Source organism: Mesoplodon mirus (genome assembly GCF_964341445.2).
Source record: "Mesoplodon mirus genome assembly, chromosome: 1".
NCBI classification, from domain to species: Eukaryota; Metazoa; Chordata; class Mammalia; order Artiodactyla; family Ziphiidae; genus Mesoplodon; species Mesoplodon mirus.
This window is the reverse complement of record NC_138976.1, coordinates 53,372,950-53,395,342: the sequence shown is the minus strand read 5'-3', so window position 1 is coordinate 53,395,342 and position 22,393 is coordinate 53,372,950.

Here is a 22,393-nt window from a genome sequence, read left to right as displayed (position 1 = left end):
GAAAGTTCTGCTAAATCAGCATCTATACTGAAGAGAGTGATTCTTAACCTAAAATTTTAGTTCTTTAAAACATGTCATTATCCAAAGTCTCAGAGTATACAAGCAGTTAGGCAATTAGGTAAAAGCAATGTGGTCCCCTAACTGTTCATGGATAGTGCCAGGAGACACAAATTCGAAATGAAAGGTCAGCATAGTATATGTTCTAAACTAAGACAGCTTTTATTTCAAAGTATTTATTTATTCAAATACTCATTTATTTACTCAACAGCTAAAAGTATGTACTGAATGCACACTATATATGAGGTATTTTCTAGGTACCAGGAATACCTCAGTAAATAAAGTAGTCAGAAACCCCTGCCTTCATGGAACTTCTATAGAAAAGACAATGTAAAAGTTAATAATTTTATACAGTTAAGTTAGAAAGTAAAAACTGCTATTGAGAAAATAAAGCAGGGAAAGTGGACTAGAAGCCCAGTTGGGGTAGAGGGGAGGGTAAAATTGAAATAGGGTGATCAGAGAACTCTCAAGAAGATGACATTTAGACAAAGACTTAAAGGAGGTGAGAAAGCTCACTATGTGGATAGCTTCCTCAATTTAGAGGAATAGCATCACAGGTAGAGGGTGTAAACAAGTGCAAAATTACAGGGGCAGGAGTCTGCCTAATGTCTCATGTCAGTATAGCTAAAGAAAAGTGGGAAGGAGAGGACCTAGTGAGCAAGGCAGTCAGAGAGGTAATAAAATGTGAGGGGACCGATCATGTAGGGTTTTTAGGCTAGCTTAAAGATGTTAGTTTCCATTCCTAGTGAAATCCAAAGTTATTGGAGAGTTTTGAACAGTGAAATAACTTCCTCTAACTCATACATTAGTAGATCCACTCAGAATGCCTTGTTGAGAATAGACTTTAGGGGATAGAAAGAGAAGAGATGGAAGCAGAGAGACCAGTTAGAACCAAAAATCCAGGGCAAGATGACTGTGGATAGATCTAGGGTGATTATCATGAGAGGTGGTGAGAAATGGGAAGATTCTAGATATATTTTGAAGATAGAGTCAACAGAATTTTCTAATGTGAGGTATGAAACCAGAACCAAAAACAAAATTAAAACAACAGCAACAACAAACAAAATACCTGGGTGACTTCAGGATATTTTGATCTGAGCAATTAGAAATATAAAATTACTACTAACTGAAATGGGGGCCATTGCACCTGGACCTGATTTGTGTGGGAACAGAAAATCAGGAGCTCTGGTTTCCACTACCCATTGTGTCTAGATACCTTGCAGACACTGGAGCAAATTTGTTTGGAGTCCAGGGTGAGGTAGGTGTATGCTAGAAATACAAAGCTGTCAGTCACCACTCTATAGATGGTATTTAATGAACAAAACCAAATAAGATTCCCAGGAAAGTATAGATAGAAAAGAAAAAAGGTTATCGGAACTGTGAATTCCAACGTTAAGAGGTCGGAAAGATAATGATGAATCTCCACTAAGGAGATTAATAAAGCACAGAAAATAAAGTAAGAAAAAAACAGGGTAATGAACATGATGCTGAAGAAGACAAGTGAAGAAAGCATTTTAAGAAGGGAGTTGTTAGCTGTGTCATATGTGGATGATAGATCAAGTAATTTTAGAATCAAAACATGACCACTGGATTTTCAATATGAAGGCATTGATAACCATGTCAGTAGTAATTTCAGTAGAGGAGTGAGGGTTGCTGAGAGAATGGGAGAGAAGGAATAGGAGTCAGAAAGTGTAAACAACTGTTTTGAGAAATTTACTACAAGGAGGAATGGGAAAATGGGGTGATAGCTGAGGGTACTAGAAGTAAGAGAGGTTTTTGATTTTTGTTTTATTTTGTATTTTAATAGCAGCATGCTATTTTGTGGAATAGCAGCATGATGGGAAAGTAGGAAGGGTAAATTTGATGGTTGGGGTCAGAGAAGGGAGACTGGCTAGAGTGATGTTCTTGAGTAGGCATAAGAAAGGATGAATCTAGTATACAGGTGAGCAGGTTAAGCCTTAAGTAGGGGCATGGGGGGTTCATCTATAGCAACAGTTGGAGAGAGAGAACACAGGCACATAGATGCAGATGGAGGATTTGAGGGAGGAGCTTGTAGGATTTCTCTCGTAACTTTCAATTTTCTCAGCGAATTGGAAAGTTCAGTCACTGGCTAAAAATATGTGGAAATTTGAGAGAGAAGAAATGTTTGAAATTGTCTCAAATTTCAGTGAGATAATGAATGAAGTAAGTGGATAATGTATGATGAGGTAATGTATGATGGTGGATGTGTTAAGCGTTCATTTGAAGTTAGTAGCTATTAATTTAAGGTGAAAACAATCAGTTTGGTTCTAGATCTTTCTCAAACCATAGTCAATTTCATGAATGCAAATATATGCAGTAGGCAGTTGTATTTTTCCAGGATTGGTGTTTTGTTGAGTGTGTAAACTGAGAGCGAGGCAGAGAAGAATGTGTCTAAGATGGAATGGTTTTAGTGATGGTCGATAAATTCGAGTCGGGTGAGAAGAGCTGAGAGGACATAAAGAGGAAGAGAGGCAGTATAAAGGTACTAGAATCACTGGACATTATGCCCCAGGGAATCAGAGTGTTCCAGAAAATCCTAGAGATGTCAGAGAGAAGAAAGTTTACAACTGAGGTTGTAGAAAGCTTCAGTCACTCATAATGACGGAGTCTAACTGTGTACTTGAGGTAAGAGCAGAACAAGTTTCCCTGGAGGTCTGGGAACTGAGAAGCTAGGGCACAGGAAGGATCATATTTGTGAATTATACAATCATCAATAATTAGGCAGGAGTAATTTTGGAGATTGAGACAGGTGTTAAAAATCTGCAGAGATGAATCGCTTTAGTGTAGGGGAATGAATAATCACAACAAAGGAGGGTTCATGGGTGGTGTCATCTGATGTGATGACCTGAGAGTCACACTGTCACGTTTTAGAAAAGAGAAAGGAAACATGGTGTGAAAGCAGCAGGAATGAACTAGGAGACCTAACCCAGCTCTAGACCTAATGGTAAGAAGGAGTGTGAGAGGGAAAAAAATTCACTATGTAATATAATTACAACACACCCTGGGGGAGCCAGATTGTTACCAGAAATAAAGTGAAAGGGAAATTCTTTCTGAGATTAAGTTGATACATAGAGGATTTTGTAGATGATGAAAAGTGTAGTATTTTGAAAATTGTAGATTTTATATTTCATTTTCAGTTCAGTACTTTGTTTACTTGTTCCATTTTTGGTATTTATGTTTTTGCTTTGATATAAAGTTAATTTTGTTTGGGAAAAATTGTGTTTTTTTCCTGCATTTTCAACAGTCATTGCCCAGAAAGATGTTTCCTCGTAAGCTTAAATTTATCTAACAATTTTTTTCAAATCCTATTATTTATCAATTTGATAGCAAAACAAAATGCCTAATATACTAAAAAGGTTCTAAAGGCATTTTCTAGTGAGATCCTAATGGCAAACATTACAGACTGTAGAGAAGAGAACCAAAAACATGATTCTGGGAATGTTCATTCAGATATAGAGAGGCAAGAAGCTGAGGGTACGGAATTCTTAATATTCTTTTCTCTAGTTTTCCTTACTCTCTCCATTCTTTTCCTTGAGTTCATCTCTAGTCCTTTGTATTTTCCCCTACTTTTCCATTTAATTTCTTTCTGTCTTTCTTTCTTTCCTCAACCTTTCAATTTTTGCTCCCCCTTTTTTTCAACTTTTTTCTCCTTTTCCAGAATTCTATCTTTCAAATGGAAAGTAGTTAAGCACTATGTTATTTTCCACCATCTTCCTTATTTTTACCCTTCCCACCAGCATTGTAGGACATTTGTCACCTCATCTGAGATTCCAGCAATGTTCATTCATTTGTACTTATGGAAAAGTATTGTTCACTATCTCTAGCATTTGTTGGCAAAGGTCTCTCATTAATAATTCTGGCCTCACTTAGTATCAGCAAGTTGGTAAACAACGTGCAGTGACATTTCAAATGTATTTAGAATTTATAGCCATTGCAGAAAACAGTTCTCCTCTATCCATTCTATTTTTTTTTTTTTGTAAAGCAAGAACCAAACTGAAACAGAGATGATGAGTCACTGAAAAGTTTGTTTTTTCTTCTAGTGAGTAAAATATTAATACAAATCAAGCAAATATATTTTAGAAAAGTCTTTGGAATATTTTAAGTATCTTAGTGTTCTAATTTTTCAAACATCTTAACATTTTTTTGAAAATATGAAAAAAATCACAAATAATATTAAAGTATCTCATAATTACTCAAAAATATGTCCTATAATAAATCTGACATGCTATGATACATTCAGAGATGGTATGTATGAGAGCTTGGTGGTTAATTGCCTGGCCTCATCAGACAGATTGTGTCATTATGAAATCTGACCATGTCACCTACTAGCTACATACCTTTGGATAAAGTATTAACTCCTCTTTTTCTTATGTAAAAATAAGGACAATAGTACTCTCCTCACAGACTTGTTGGGAGGATTAAATAGCACACATAAAGCACTGAAAGCTGTGTCTGACTAATAAATAGTAATGACTCAATAAAAGTTTGCCATTAATGTTGCATAACACTTTGATACGTTTAATGTTCATAGATGACCAATAAAGCGAGAGATTTAGGGTATTATCCACAATATTTCTCCCCTTCTCTTTTTTAATGGATAAGCATCAATAAAGATAAACTGATGAATGATCAGTTAATTAAGTAAAAGCGAAGTCAATTTGTATGGCTTGCCAAGTTATGATAGGCACAGTTTTAAAGCATAGGATGAATGAATTGAATGAAATAAATAAGATGAAATGTCTTCTGCCTCCAAAAGGAACATTTATTTGTATTTGTATTAATACTTAGAAACATTTTCTCTTGTTCAGTCAAAATACAGGAAGTATTTTTTGTGTTTTTATTACAAATAGATATGCTTCTTTTTTTTTTTTTTGGCTGCATCAGGTCTTCGTTACTGCATGTGGGCTTTCTCTAGTTGCAGCAAGCTGGGGCTACTCTTCGTTGCAGTGCACAGGCTTCTCATTGCAGTGGCCCCTCTTGTTGCAGAGCACGGGCTCTAGGCATGTGGGCTTCAGTAGTTGTGGCACATTGGATCAGTAGTTGTGGCTCGTGGGCTCTAGAGCACAGGCTCAGTAGTTGTGGCGCACAGGCTTAGTTGCTCTGTGGCATGTGGGATCTTCCCGGACCAGGGCTCGAACTCGTGTCTCCTGCATTAGCAGGCGGATTCTTAACCACTGCACCACCAGGGAAGCCCTGCTTCTATTTTTAATTGTGTTAAAAATATTTAATATACATTATATTATTAAATTTTCAAATTTTATAAATAAACATTTTAATGCTGAAATTTAAACTGTGGGTCAATTAAAATTTCTATTATTTTATAAATTTCAACTTCTAACTATATATGAATAACATCTTAATCAATGCACTGAAGAGTGATTTTTAAAGTGACATTGCTTATTCTTTTTGTCATAAATTATGTAAAGCAATGCTTGTGTGCTACATCATTTTCATGGTTACGTTTTCAAAACAAAAATCAAGGGCTTCCCTGGTGGCGCAGTGGTTGAGAGTCCACCTGCTGATGCAGGGGACACGGGTTCGTGCCCCGGTCTGGGAAGATCCCACGTGCTGCGGAGCGGCTGGGCTCATGAGCCATGGCTGCTAAGCCTGCGCGTCCAGAGCCTGTGCTCCGCAATGGAAGAGGCCACAACAGTGAGAGGCCCATACCACAAAAAAAAAAAAAAAAAAAAAACCAGAAACAAAAACAAAAATCAAGATATACTACCTGATAAATCTCATTATACCTTTTACACATAATTGAAGTAAAGACTATAGAGGAAGATCAGGACATATGGTAACTTGATCCCAATCTTCCCTCTAAAGTCACTTGACAAAATATCTGAGTCCAATTTTTGTTGATAAACTCTAGTACATAAACAGAAACATGATAGGCAGGTATAATAAGCAAATAATGTTTCTCAGAACCTACAGAATCTGATTCAGCACTGTTTTTATTCTCTCTAATGAGTACTGCTTAATAGTTAATGAACTCAGCTCAAAACAAGGTCTTCTATCCAACTGTCATCTTCCTACTTGGCCAATTATGGATTGCCAAAGTACAAAGAAGACTTTAAGATTGACTAACAAATTAAGTTAATTTTAACTTAATTATCTTAACTTTATTATCTTGGATAATAGTTCACTTAATCCTTAAAAAAAACCCAGGAATTTGGTTACAGATTAGATAAGAAAATTGAGATTCTTGGGATTAGGTAACTTGTCCAAGCTAGTAAGTGTTAGTGCTAGGGTCTGAACCTCAGAATCTGAGTTATTAAACATTCTGGTGTGGTATTCCAGCTTGACTATAAACTGTTTGACTATGAAATGAGCAGAGATGGGAAAATAAGATCACACATTCTGTTTCTGAGGATTAACTGATTACATTAGGAAGGAATGGGCCTTAGCTTCTTAAAACAGTAGTTAATTCTGTCATCAAAAAAAAAAAAAAAAGAAAAAAAAAGTTTATTTTCAAAGGTAATGCTGTGTGGCTGGGCCCAAATGATGGCTTTTAATTTTAACTCATTCCACCTTATAGCCAGAATAATCACTCAACTAGATCCAACTCTGAAAGTATTGTCTGCTAAGTAGATTTTAATCAGAGTTTATAAAAAAAAAGTAAGGATTACAAAATGTCATCAATGGCTAGTCACCACGATTTCTGATCTCACTCTCCAATCTCTCTCCCTCTCGCCTTCCCCTCCCCCACCCCCTCCATCCCCTCCCCTCCCTCTGCTCTCTAGAAACCTTGTGTCACTTTCTACTCTCAGGAATGACACTCCGCAATTTTGAGATGAAAACCGCACTCTCCTATCCCCTCTAAATTAAATTCTTCCCATTAGCTCCCCAGATTTTTATAATTGTTTACTAAGAAATTTATCTTTTCCAGAACACTTGGGGAGGCGAAAAGAGAGTTGAGGGTCGGAAATAAGAGCATGCACACACACATTGACATGAATTTGCCCTGCTATGTTACTTGATAGCTTCTTTTTCTCTTAAGAGGAGATTTTGTAAAATTTTCTGTTTAAGTATCTGTACACTCTCACATTCATAAGTTGGTTAAGTCAACAATGTCAAGGGAAAGAGAACGGAGAAATAAAATTAGGGTATTTTTGCCAAAAAAATAATAATCTCGTATAGTTTCAGAATTTCTGCTTTTGTGGACTTATGTTTATAGTTAAGTCTTTAAAGAAGTGGCTTGGCAACTATTAAAGGAGAAAACTGATGAATTCATAATAGATAATATAAAATAAATCATGGAAGCCACAAGGCAAAAGCTAAATGAAGGACAGATGGAGAAGAGCTAACTTGTTTATAATAATAATCAAAATAGCCTCAATAAAAATTTTTAAAACTTTGATTTTGAGGAGAGGTTTATTCTTTTTAAACTACTCTATATATTGCCTTTAATTGTAACTATTGATACTTTCATAACTTGGATTAGAGACTGAGACTTTCCATATTGGAATTCCTAATATTCTCATTACCTTTCTTCATTTGAGAGAATATTAAAAATTCCATTTTCCCTTTAATAGTTCATTTGATGTCCATAACACAAACTAAAGCTAAGCTTATAAATAAAAATAAAGAAGGTAATGTGTGTGATGTAATGATTTGGAACATTTCTGTTAAGAACTGCCACTTATTATTTAAAGTGTATGACATTTAATCACACTTCAATGACTTTACATTCTTCCTCTTCTCTCTCCCCAGTTTTAGTTTATTCCTAAAAAGAATGTAGATATTTTTTTATCACCTTTGGTAAGATTCACTTAATTTCATGTTTCAGTAAAATAAAAATTTTAAATCCTTATTAATGAAAATGAGTTCTCCTTGAGTCAAAATCCTAAAAGAAACCAGTAGGATAGTATACTGTCATAAAAAGAATAAGACAGTTCTATATTACATAATGAAGAAAAACTGTAAGTAACCCCATTTTCTTTCTAGTCATTTTCTAAAATTCTTGTTCTAATTTGGACTGTGTCCTTGCAATAAGGAAAAGTCAATATTCTACAGAGAAGTGATAATATCTCTTTAGAACACAGAGATAACAATAAGGGGAAGATAGGAAGATGCATGCTATCACCAAAAAGAATGAGCAAAGTCTATGTGTATATACAGGGAGCAATTTCTAATTTATACTGTTAAATGGAGGAAAAAAAAGATACAGAAGAATATGTTATTGACTGCATATAAAGGGGAAAAAAGATATATACATAGGTGTCTGAGTATTCTTATACTATCTATAAAAGAGTTGGTAAGTTATTTCCCTCTGGAGAAGAGTACTAGATAGTTGCCAGATGTGGACAGAAGGAAGTGTCTTTGTTGTATATACTTTTGTATTTTTAAATTGTTCTATTAAGTTCACATATTTATTACTGAAAAAATAAAAATTTATGAAGAAGATATCTGTCGCTACACAGAAGAGGTCTGGCACTCATCATTATTGAGACTCAGTGCTAATTTTATAGCTTATCTAGATTTGGGACAGATTTAAGAGTTTTGCAAAGTCTCTGAAAGCTTCTTTAATTTGTTGTAAGCACATAAATATATATATTTTAAAATACAAGCACTAACATTCCTATGTAATATGTAACTTGAATGAGAAATTGCTTTGATGATGTTATTAAGCTACACATCATCAGAGCCAGCAGTCACTCTGATGATGAATTGGTGCAGTAAATCTCCAAGTGGGACACATTGAAAAAGTATTACTCAAAAGAGAACGGTCTTCAAGTTAAAAACTGATCCAACAAAATTCAAAGAGAAAACTATAGAGAAACAATTTATCTGTTGCCAAGAAGTGATATGCAAGCAAAGATGTCTTCTCAGGGCACTTCTGTTTTGAACATTACAACTTTAGTGGCTCAGGGGAAATCAAAACAATGTGCCCCTTCTTCCAGCATCCAAAATTGATCCTGGATGTAAGTGGCTAAGAGCACATCCAAGGCATCATCAGAGGAGAGAAGAAGGCTCACTGAGTACCAAAGATTTAAAGGTGACATAGGAGGGGAAAAAATAGAGGCAGGGGAGGCATTTCAGAAGATGATCCATATACAATTTAAGTGAGAATTTGTTCTGAAGGCTGTAGAGCTGAAAAACTGCAATGGAATGCAGAACCCAAGTCCAGAACATGGCAATGAACAGGGAAGCATGAAGTGCATGTCACAGGTCAAGTTCAAAAGCGGTTTAGGGAATCCTCCCTGAGTTAGAAACTGGCAGAGAAGAGGGAATTTCACAGGTTGATTCAGAATTTTTCTATTTATTAATCATATGACCTTGGGAATTTTGAAATAATCTTTTGGCATTCAGATTAGAAAGAAAAATTTAGGATAGAGATGGAAAATGCTCACTTGCATCCATTACAAGTCACCAAAGAAGGTTTCAAACAAATGTGTCTGTGGTTGTTTTCTTCCTTTGCTTGAGAGTCTTTAAGCGAACACAGAATGTGATCTTTTAGAGGTCACCACGTGTGTAAGCAAGGGGAGCATCTTGCAATTAATTCATTAATTCAGTAAGCATGTATTACAGAGTGCTTGGTGTGCATCAGGAACTGTGGCCAGCTCTGAGGACAGAAAAGTGAACAAAGGAGACATAGTAACTCTTTGCCTTTATCAGGCTTTGTCCCCTTTTTGTTTCCCTTGTCTAACAGCATCTTCTTAATCCTTCAATGTTACTGTGTGTTTCATGTGACTCAGGTGATCATCTGTGGCCACTCCATCCCAAGGTATGATCTCCCTCTTCTGAATTTCATTGAATTTCACAGCTGGATGAAACATTCTAATCTAGTTCAACATTTTCAACTTAGATGAGACAGTGGTGGCCTACACAGATCAAGTGACTTAAGTGTTCAGGTTGTATATATTGAGTTGTATTGAACCCGGTCTTCTAACCTTTTCCAAGACTTTTCCCACTTCATCATGCCTGCATATTTACTCGTCTGTGCCACTCATTTGGCACGTGACCTACACTGCCTTATTTGTTTTTAACTCTCTGAGTGTATAATTTATGTCTTTCCCAACTGAAGAGAACTTTGAGTCTAAGGACGAGGTCTAATTTATCTATGTATTCTCCTCCATCCCAACCCAGGACCTCACAGTCTTCCTGACATAGGAACATGACTGCAAATATTACTCTTGTTAACTTTCCTCAATCACTAAGTTCTGAAAGAAGAGCCATTCCAAGTGGTGCCCTCCAAGTGACCCCGATCATGTCAGTTTGAAAAAATAAACTGTGAGTCTCTTCTAACATCACATTCTAAAAAGGAATTCCATCTATATATGGAATTGTGGCAAAAGCACTTGAAGGAAAGGCAGTGAACTCCAGGGAAAGAACTAGTAGATCAACTCCTAAGCTGTCCAGTTCTTTTAGATTAATTTCTTTTTAAAAAAATTTTACTGAAGTATAGTTGATTTACAATGTTGTGTTTAATTTCTGCTGTACAGCAAAGGGACTCAGTTATATATGTATATATATATTTTTCTTTTTTATATTCTTTTCCATTATGGTTTATCACAGGATATCACAGGATATCACAGGATAGTGTTATACAGTAGGACCTTGTTGTTTATCCATAATATATATATATATATATATATATATATATATATATATATATATATATATATATATATATATAAACAGTTTGCATCTGCTAATCCCAAACTCCCAGTCCTTCTCTCTCCCACCCCCCTCCCCCTTAGCAACTACACGTCTGTTCTCTATATCAGATTGATTTCTTTTGATGTAGGGGGAAAAATAAAAAAGTTCTTGGATATGATTTAACAAACACATTGGGTAACATGGTTCCTGAAAATCGTAATGCTGAATCTAACTGAAATACTGAAATATTTGAGATAGGAAAGAAAGACAGCTCACTGGCAACACAAAGGAAGCCTTTTGCTATAGGATGGTTTTTTCAAGGATTAGAGTGAGGAACTCCTAAAATCAGCTCTGGCTAATGAAACTGAGGATATTGCCACAAATTCCTGAAAGATTATTTTAAAGATATAAACTTGATACAAATATTAATTACTTTTGCACATAAGAAACCCTCTCCACTCCTCCCCTTTTTTCAGGTTTCATTTGAAAATCCAATTATACAGAAATGCAGTTTTAATTATAATATTGATTTTACTTCTTTGCTAGGAGTGGGACTAATTCAATTAGTTCTAATTATGTGCACAGAGTGGTCGGACTAATATTGCAAGATGTTGGCCCACAAATTTCATACCACTTTTCTTAACATCCAAATCAGAGAGGAAAATTAAGGCTCTGAAAGGCCTGAAATTGTGCAGACCTTTAATAAAGGAAAACAAGGAAGGAGATACAATAGTCTGTTGAAGAATTTGACAAGTTGACGGGGGTTGGGGGGGAGTTCAGATGCAAAATTGTTGTGCAAATCAGATTTTATTTAGCCTTTGCAATTAGCGACTGCAGCAGAATTCAGAGAACTTTTATGAGAAGCAAGAGGAAGACTAATGAAACAGTAATAAAGAAGAAATGTTCAGTGGTAACAACTACTTTTCTATTTAAAAAAAGCAAGGCAAGATCAAATGATAGGTTTAATAATTTATATAAAAATGAGCAGGATGTTTGTAGAAATAAGAGGTGGTATGATAATTGTAAAATGTACTAGACTATTAAACAGATGGAGAAGACTTTATTCAAAGCTATTGTAATGGGGGAAAGAGATCTGAACTCTGATTTCTACTCTGCTGAAACCAGGAGCAGAATGGGAAGATTTTTCAGGCCACCTGTGTTTGTTAATTTGCTTTACCCAAAGGAAAAGTAAACTTTCTTGTATCTTCATGACAGGAGGCAGTTTTATAACTTGAAGCAAGGTGCCCGCCAAAGTTAGGCTCTTTCCCTCCCACAGAGATGGGGAGCTAGAGGCCTAACCTTCCTTGATGATTACATATGAAAGGGTTGTCTCTAAGGTCATTGAAAAAAACAGTCCGAGGTATAAAACGGGCAAGAGACTTTTTTAAAGATTTACATCTCAAAGGGGCATAGAAAGAATTTGCAATTACAAGTTTCTTAAACTAAATATTACTCAGAGAAAAAAGAGGTCAGGGGCCTAGAGTCAGGTGAAGTCTGTCTACAGTTTAGTCAGTCTGAGGGGAACAAACATGAAAATCTTCTTGGTCAGTACTTTGGAAGAGGTAAGGTGTTTCTCTGAATATGAAAATACAGGGCGCTTCCACTCCAATTAAAAAAAAAAACTGAAAATACTAACAGTGAAACACTTATTTGTGTGTACCTTAATCTTTGTTCACATTTACATCTAATGTAAACCTTTAGAAAAATGTAGCCACTGATAGGAGTTGCTCTGTTTGGAAACCGGGAGATCTGGGTACAAGCTGCTCTCTGGCACTTACTAGCTATAAGACTTCAAAAAAGTAAAGTCATTTTCTTCCTCTGATTTTAATGTCTCATCTATGAAATGAAAGACTTAGAAAGGCTTAGCCTTGGTGATAGCCTCAGGTCTCTTCCAGATTTTATATTCTATGAGTCTATGTGTGTGGTCTCTACAGAAATACTTATAATTCTGGTCATCTCATTTAACTGCTATTTTCAATAGAAAATATGTACCTTAATATCTTGGGAGAAACCTTGAGTGATCAACTCCTTCTCTACAATCAAATGGCAAGTAAAATAAAAACTAGGGGAAATTACGTTTCTCTAGCACACAACTCTCTCCCCAAAAAACACCAAGACAAGAGAAGACCAAACAAAACAATACCCCAGGTTCTTTCCCGTCACATCTCAGATGCCTTCTGCAAACTTATTATTGCCTGACCTCTTCCTCAAGGTATGAAAATAGCTTCAGAGCACCAGATCAATCAAAAAGCTTCCTGTATTCTCTCAATGACTGTGTAAGATCATGACCTTGAAGCTTCAGTCTTGCTCTTTCTGTATATACTGGGATGTACAGATAACTTATGGAATTTAACCTATTTGGAACAATGTCCATGTATCACCTGGATCTTTAGCTTTGCCTTTGATTCCAAAGTCACCATGGCTCCTCACATATTCTATCAGTACAATCATTATAAACCCTTACCTTGGATGCCACTGATGGGTCCAAACTATTAGAGTATTCAAATATGTTAAAGTATTTAGGGGAAGGCTTCCATTAGCTTTCTATATAGTCACTTAGAATTAACCTTTCTCTCTATGTTGGTGACAGAGAAACTAGTTATAAGTATTAACCCTTCCAGGAAGGAAAGCAGCTTAATCCAGATAAGCAACATTTCTTTAGAAAGTCTGTGAACTCCAGTTTTAGAATAAGCCTTTGTGTAGATCTGAAATTTTATCTCACTGGTAGCTACCTAGTCTAAGAAAATTAACTAATTTATAAATTATTAATTTATAATTAAAGGAAAATGCACAAATAGCAAAAAATTAGCGTCAAGGTCAAAAAGGCCAAATTATTGCAAAAAAAACATAAAAATAATCATGTCGATGATTACTGGGGCTTCCCTGGTGGCGCAGTGGTTAAGAATCCGCCTGCCAATGCAGGGGACACGGGTTCGATCCCCGGTCCGGGAAGATCCCACATACCGCAGAGCAACTAAGCCCATGCGCCACAACTACTGAGCCTGTGCTCTAGAGCACGCGAGCCACAACTACTGAGCCTGAGTGTCACAACTACTGAAGCCTGCATGCCTAGAGCCCAGGTTCTGCAACAAGAGAAGCCACTTCAAGGAGAAGCCCGTGCACTGCAACGAGGAGTAGCCCCAGCTCGCTGCAACTAGACAAAGCCTGTGCACAGCAACAAAGACCCAATGCAGCCAAAAATATAAATTAATTAATTAATTAACAAAAAATGATGATTACTGGCACTATTCTAAGCACTTTACCTGTATTAACTCACTTAATCCTCATTTTCACCATTTTACATGAATGAAAACAAGGCAAAGAAAGATTAAGTAATTTACCCAAAGTCACAAAACTAGTAAATGGCAAAGTGGGTATTCAAAGCTCAGAGTTACTACACACTAAGCCTTTTTCACACTGCCACACTAGCTTTCAGGAAAGACTCACCAGTTTTTAATTCCAACAGCCATGTAGTAAATATCTCATTTTACTCTCAAGAACAGTGGGGTGATTACTTAACAAAATATTTTGAATATTTTATCAATTAAATTAGCAAAAAGCAGTCTTTGCTACTTGAATATGCATTTATTTAATTAATACTGAGTTTGAACACTAACAACTCTCTGTTTAATCATTTTCATTTACAAGTTGCCTGTCCTGAACTCATTTTTTTCCTATTAAGGTAGTATACATACATTATTGTATGTATTACATTAAACATTTATTGTATGTATTACATAAACATTTTCTTGTATCTTCTAAGATATTTGTTTATGCTTTATTATTTTTATATTTAAAGCTTCAATAAATGTGGAATATACTAAGATCAGGTAATATAAATCATTCTCTCTCTCTCTCTCTCTCCATCTAACTAACCAATTTTGTCCCATAGCTATTATTTAACGTTTTGTGTTTTCACTGAATTGAAATAAGATTTTTTTATATAGTACACTTTTTCTAACTTTCTTTTATTTGCTTGACCAATATATCTATTCCTGTGCATTTCCTTCCATACAGCTAAATCACTGAAAATTTATTTTTCAATTTAGGTGAATCTATTAGTATTATTTTTTCAAAATGTATTTGTAATTGACTATGTTATACTTACTAAACATTAGACTAAAACATTAGACTAAACATTAAATTATGATCAGATTCAAAAAAGAAAAAAGAAAAAGGAAAATCCCATTGATCAGAATTGAATTTAACTTACAAATTAATTTATGGAGAATTGATGTGACGACATAATTTAAATAAACTTAGATCCCAAACATGGCATTAATTTCCATCTAGTCAAGTCTTCTTCGTACTGGTTCTTCACATTTCTTACAAATTTAATTCATAAGAATTAAATAATCTGACTGGCCATGATAAATAAACACACACACACACACACACACACACACACACACACATGCTATTTCTATTTTACTTTAGCTTTATATCAATACCCTTGCTAAATTTTATATTAAAATTTTTAATTAATTTTATTGTATTGTTCTCAGTATAAAGTCATTTTCTTATTTAATAATAATAGTTTTGGACGTTGACAACACAATAATAATGTAAGTATACATTATTTTTCTATATTTATTATTCTGGATCTTGCTTCTAGCTCAATGTTCAACTTTTGTCTTATTCCTGATTCTATGAAAATTTGTCTAGAGTATCACCTTTACACATAATGTTAGAGTTTGGTTTGAGATTTATATTACAAGTTTATTATTAAGTTTTTCTTATTTTATGTTTTAGGTTCACTAGCATAAGGAGGGACTCTGAAGTCTCCTTGACTCCTTATCTCGCTCTGAAGAGATTTTTTTCTGGATGGTCTGCAGCAGCATGAATTTCTTCCTTTACATAGTAGGTAACTCTAAAACACCCATCCCCAAGACATTGCTTTGAGAAAACTTCTGGGCTCATCCTTCCCCACCGCCAATTTAGCAACTGCATAAGCATCTCTGTCCTTTGTAGTATTGAGTGGATATAGGAAGATAAGTTTTAGATTTAAAGAGAGGAAGAGGGTAAAGGACAGGGAAAATAGCTCTTTGGGCCTCAGAAAGAGCTTTAGTAGGGAGAGTAGCTTCTGAGGTAAGAATCCAAAGTTATGGTGACTGAATAGCAACTTCCTACCTTCTTATTTTGGATGACCATACTTTTTTTTCTCAATAGTATATATATAACTTTCATCCAAATACAATTTTTCTTCTTGAGACTGGAGAGTTCTCTCTTAAAGATGAATTAACATCTTTATTTTTTTCATGTTTCTCTCATTCTCTAGTCTATAATTCCATGTTTTTCTATTTCACACCAAGTATGTACAATTCTTCTTTAGCACAGCTTCTCCAAGATTATTATCAATGCTATTGTGGTGTAAGTCTGTGAGACTGGACTTTCTTACTGTCATTTTTCAAAGTGCTGATAACTGTGCTGTCTAAGGAATGGTAACTCACAAATCACTTCTGTGACTGAAGATAGAAAAAAATGTTAGGTCAATTTCTTGAATTAATTAAGAGATAACATTGATATAGGAACGGGATAGTGCCACAAATAATTATCACTTGAAATTACACAGTCAAAAAGGCCAATTAAGGAACCAAATATAGTTAATGAGAAAGTTTAATTGATAATTTTTCAAGCTGCTGGCCTGGTCCTGTATTTTTTTCTGTAGTTCAGCAAAATTACCAACAGAAAAAACAACAACAACAAAAAGCAACAGAGGCTCAGCTGATTTTATACAAGCAAGCTCCTTCTGGATCTCAGTTGAAGTTTGTTTTTAGCTATATGAATCCACTTTTTTTTCTACCACATGAATACATATTTAGTTTACTGTTAATGATCTTTCCTAGTTAAGCATAGTTTCCTCTACTTTTTAAGAATTCTACAGCTCATAGTAGAAGAGAAATTTCTATACATTAAACTTCCTGGTTAAAAAATAAATTCAAATTTACCATGGAGGTCTTATCCTTCACATTATTTTTTGGTGGTATTGTAGACTATATCCTCTGATTGACCTTCCTGAAGAAAATATCTAAAAATTCTAGTTAAAATATAAAAATTATCTTTTGAAAATTAATTGCTAAGCAGACAATATAGTAAGGAATCTTTAGAGCCCCAATCAAAATGAGACCAGGAAACAAGAGAGATAAGAGAATTATTCATACTGGCTTTCATCTGAGGACATTTTCCAGTGACCTGTAACTTTGAGTATATTTTCAAAGTTCCATGGAACATGAATAGTAGAAAACGTTGAGTTTGTTCAATACAGGGTAAATGACAGGATATTTAGGCATAAAGTCTCACTGAGAGAGCTGGAAATAATCCTGCTCTTCCACACCTGGAGATAGTTGAAGAAGAAGAAAGAGGTAAAAAAGAAGGAGGAAAGAAAAATTGCACATCTCAAAAAACCTGTTTTTAGAAATCACACTTCAAATATGGGCCTTATAAGGATTTGTAGCCTGAATTTACATTTGTTGCTGAAACTAAAATAATTTAAAATGAAAGGTTTATCTTAAAGAAGTACTAGACTGATAGTGTCCTTAGGGATCTGGCAGAAGAAAATACAGATCTTCTTTCAAAGGATCCACAGCACTCACCTCATACCTCAAAAACACATCGGTTCACAGAATCAACATTATAAATGCAGAATTAAACAAGGCACCATGAGTCAAACAGGCAAACACAACTGAAAAAACATGTCAGATCAACAAAGACTTCAGGTATTGGAATTACCAGATTCCGAATTTTTAAGATAAAGATTCATTTATTTAAAGAACTAAATTAAAAATGGAAAACAAAAGTAGGATAATGGAGAAAGAGACCATAAAAATGTTCACTTGGATTTGAAAAATGTCTACATACTACTTCAGGATATTTAAAATATTATAAATAAAATTATACACACTGTGATATTGAACAACATATCATAAAAAATATACAAGAGAAATAATAACCTGAAAGATAGATCTGAAATATTAAGAATGCAGCACAGTGGAAGAAAGTATGTCATATATGAAAGTCATGCTACCTCAAAAGTTATGACTATCAGCTAACTTTTAAAAATCAGAAGACATTAATAATATCTTTAATATTATTAAAGATACTCAACATCTTTCAGGACAATTGTCAACCCAGAATACCACAGAGCAAAAATATCCTTCAAAGTTATTTTTCAGACAAACAAAAATTGAGAGTTTGCCATATTTCCTCATGAGAGGGATTTCCAAGAGATTCAATGTTATTAAAAGGAAATGAAACAGAGAATGGAGGTCTGAGATGCAAAATTTAATGATAACTAAGATGATAATATTTTATATAAATCTAAAAAATATTGACTATTAATCAATGATAAAATTCTGTCTCTTTTTTTAATTAATTAAATCTTCAAGAAAATAGCAACAAATTGGGTGGGATTGGTTGAATTTAAAGTGGTTAAAGACATATTATTCTTAAGAAGGGCAAAGATATTCATTACCATTTGAATTATATTAAAGAACTATGATGCAATTTCTAAGTTATCAGCAGAAATAGTGCATACAACTTTCTGACATGTAAGAGTAAATAGTGGTATAATAAACGATAATGCAAAAGAAGCTAAGGGAAAGAAAAAGGAAAGAAAACTACAAAATTAGATGATGCAATTAAATTCAAATCTATCAGTTATTACAATGCATGGATGGAACAAATTCTCCAGCTACAAAAGAAATTAGGTAAACAGGACTTTAAAAATCCAAGTACATGCTCTTTATAAAAGTCATCTATAAAATATAAAGATGCTTTAAAATTTACTAGAGAGATAGAATAATGTGAAATGCATACATACTTAATAGCATAGACTCAAAATACAAATGGAAAAGTGACTAAATTGCAAAGAGAAAATAAGATGATCCTAATAATGAGGGATTTTAACACCTGCCTAACTACTGAAAGATCAGGCCAACAAAAAATCAGTAAGTATATTATTTGAACAATATAATTAACAACTGCTCACATACGTGGACAATTCTTAAGACTACTAATTGAAAAAATAAGATTATTATTTAAAATAGTGAGGAAAATAAGATGTCAAAGAAAAGTAACAAATGTAATAGAGTGATTTTTTTTTTTAAATAAATTTATTTATTTATTTTTGGCTGAGTTGGGTCTGTTGCTGCGCGTGGGCTTTCTGTAGTTGCAGTGAGCAGGGGCTACTCTTCATTGTGGTGCGAGGGCTTCTCATTGCTGTGGCTTTGTTGCGGAGCACGGGCTCTAGGTGTGCGGGCTTCAGTAGCTGTGGCTTGCAGGCTCTAGAGCACAGGCTCAGTACTTGTGGCACACGGGTTTAGTTACTCCGCGGCATGTGGGATCTTCCCAGACCAGGTCTCGAACCCGTGTCCCCGGCATTGGCAGGCGGATTCTTAACCACTGTGCCATCAGGGAAGCCCTAGAGTGATTCTTTAAAGTTATATAATTCCTAGTTTTTAGAAGAGTTTTATTAGAGTATGAATATCTCATATTAGAGTATGAATATCTCCTAATGAACTCCTACTGAATGCCCAACTCAAAAGGCAGTTTTGTAATGAAGGTACTCATTCCAACCTCCTTTGAATTCAGCACTTTCTTCAACTTTGTCATTGTCCACGTTGTTGATTAATAACACATCTGTCTCCTATTCTAAGTTCAAGTTCTTCACAAGATGGAAAGGAGATTGCAAGCTTTGACCCTGAGGTAAAACTATCCCTCGGGCCACCACGGATGTAGACAGGTTACTTCCTACTCTATTAAGGATCATGCAGCACCCTTGAGAATCCCTCTAGTAAGTCATTCCTTATGTGATTCTAGGACTTAAGCCCATCGCAAAGAGATATCTGCACACCTGTGTTCACTGCAATATTATTCACAACAGTCAAGACATTTAGGAAGCAACCTAAATGTCCATTGACAGCTAAATGGAAAAAGAAAATGTGGTATATGCACACAATGGAATTTTATTCAGCTTTGAAAAGGAAGGAAATCTTGCTATCTGCAACAACATGGATGAACCTGAAAACATTATACTAAGTGAAATGAACCAAACACAGGAAGACAAATACAACATGAAACCACTTGTTATCATGGGGAAGTAAACAAGAAATCTAAAATAGTCAAACTCACAGAAGCAGAGAGTAAAATGCTGGTTGCCAGAGGCTGAGGGGTAGGGGAAATGGGGAGATGTTGGTCAAAGAGTACAAACTCTCAGTTATAAGATGAATAGTTCCAGGGATCTAACGTACAGCGTGGTGACTAGAGTTAACAGTACTGTGTTGTACACTTGAAAGTTGCTATGAGAGTAGAGCTTTAATGATCTCACCATAATAAAAACAACAACAAATGCTAATTATGTGAGGTGAAGGATTTGTTAACTAACCTTATAGTAGTGAACATTTCATAATACATATGTGTATTAAATCATCACATTGTATACTTAAACTCACACAATGTTATATGTCAACTATATCTCAATGAAGCTGGAAAAAAATTTTAAATAAAAAAAGAATTCCTGAGTTCAAATTCTGACTGCCCGTTTAGTAGGTGTGTGGTCTTGGGCATGTCATTCTTTACTTGTTTAATACTTGCCTGCCGATCAAGATGCAAATGCCAATACAGCAGAATCTACCTCTTCTGTGGATCTCAATTTCCACATCTGTTAAATTGTAATTATAAATTAAACTGCTTTACACAAAATTAAATACATTTACGTAGCACCTAGGAAAGTGCTGTTATAAAAGAGATGGCTCAGTGAGCGTTAGATAACTTTATTAGCTCTTACAAAGGGTTAGCTCTGAGCAAATGGTATAGCTGTGGCTAGAACCCTCTTCAGCACAGTGAATTGCTACTCTGGTCATCAGCAAAAACAGAGCAGGCAGAGAGTGGGCGTTTAGTGAATGCATTAGTGCAACCTGGGTATAAGTATTAGCAAAAGCAGAAGAGAGTTTAGCCTTTGGGTAGAATGCCCAGACTTTTTCAGAGTGTAAGCAGTAGTAAACAGAACCACCCATTTAGGACAGAGGAAACAAAACTTCATAGCCTTAGGACATTTTAAGAATAGAACTCCAGCAAAGAACAGACTTACCCTGATTCAAGAGATTCTTGTAGTGGCACAAGCCATCTCCCCTATCCTGTTTTATAGTACTGTATTGTAGTTATCAGCTTCTAACACAATATATCATGTACTTATTTATTGAATTAAGTGTTTATGCTTCTCTTCTCTAACCTAGAATAAAAACTCCAGGAACGTAAACATATTTGCTGGCATGTTTACTTCCCCAGCACATACAATAATACTTGGCACAGTGTTAGGACAAATTCAGTAAATACTCAAGCAAATGAATGTTAAAATGTAAATGATAAATTTAAATCACAGAGGTTTTTTAATACAGATCTGATGAAACGGATACAGTGGTTAAATATGCTTAATGAAAAATGAAAAATAAATTGCTAGTTTTGGGTAAAACAATGTATGGTAGTCTGCAGTGATTTCAAAGACAAAGATTCATGCTTTACTTCCATTAGGGCCTCAGTACTTTTGGTGGTCTTAGCAGGGACCCAGGTATACTTGTGCGTGCAGGCGTGTGAGGACACACACACACACACATAAACTCAAATTGCTATCCCCTTTGTCCATGCTTGAATCAGTATCTGAAAGCATATTGTTCACTGATTTTTTTACTTGTTTAATAGTTGCCTCCCCATCAAGATGCAAATGCCAATAGAGCAGAATCTAACTTTTCTTTTTCACTGAATCCTCAGAATCTACAGTAAAGTAACTTTTTCAGGAAACGTTAAGTTTTTGTACCTTATTTTAAATAGGTAATTCTCATGCAAGAATTGGTCTGCCTTATAAAAATAAATCTAATCTTGTTTTAGTATTATCTTTGGAAATATAAAACATGGAAATGAAATGTCCCCTAAAATACATTTCCTGATCCTTTATTTAACTTTTCTTTGTTTTGCCTCAAGTACTGTAAAACTAATAATTCCCATTTGGGGAGTATCTACCACATGTGAAATCCAGATTAAATGCTATAAAAATATTACCTTTAAAATTCAATGCAAATCTGTAACAAAATACTATCAGTATCCATATTTCAGAGTTCCGGAAACTGAGGCTTAAATTCCATTCAACATATGTTAATACTCTTAGTTTGATTAGTACTAATGTATTTTCAATCTCAGTTTTTTTCCTGTGCTTAAAAATTTACATCCACTAGGCTTAGTCCCTAAAATTTAAAAACAAATAAATAAATAGCTTTCAAGGAACCACATTAGGCTAAAGAATGCAAAATGTATAACTTCAGTTCAACTCAGCTCAGCTCAACTGACCACTTAAAGAAAACTCAAAGTGAAAATCAGATTTACAAGATTATTCCATGCAATTAAGAAGTAAATATAGTTATGTGGATCATATTGAATTGTCAGCAAAATTTTGTTTATATGAGTCATCAACTTCAAGTTAAAAACTAGAATGAAAATTAGGTAAGGCTAAGATTTCTTCTAACCATCATTCAAACATGTATGTAATAAACATTCACTGATCACTAGAAAATGCAACCAAATTATATATATATACAAAGGAATACTACTCAGCCATAAAAGAGAACAAAATTTTGCCATTTGCAGCAACATGGATAGACTTGGAGGGCACTGTGTTAAGTGAAATAAGTCAGACAGAGAAAGATAAATATTGTATGATATCGCATAT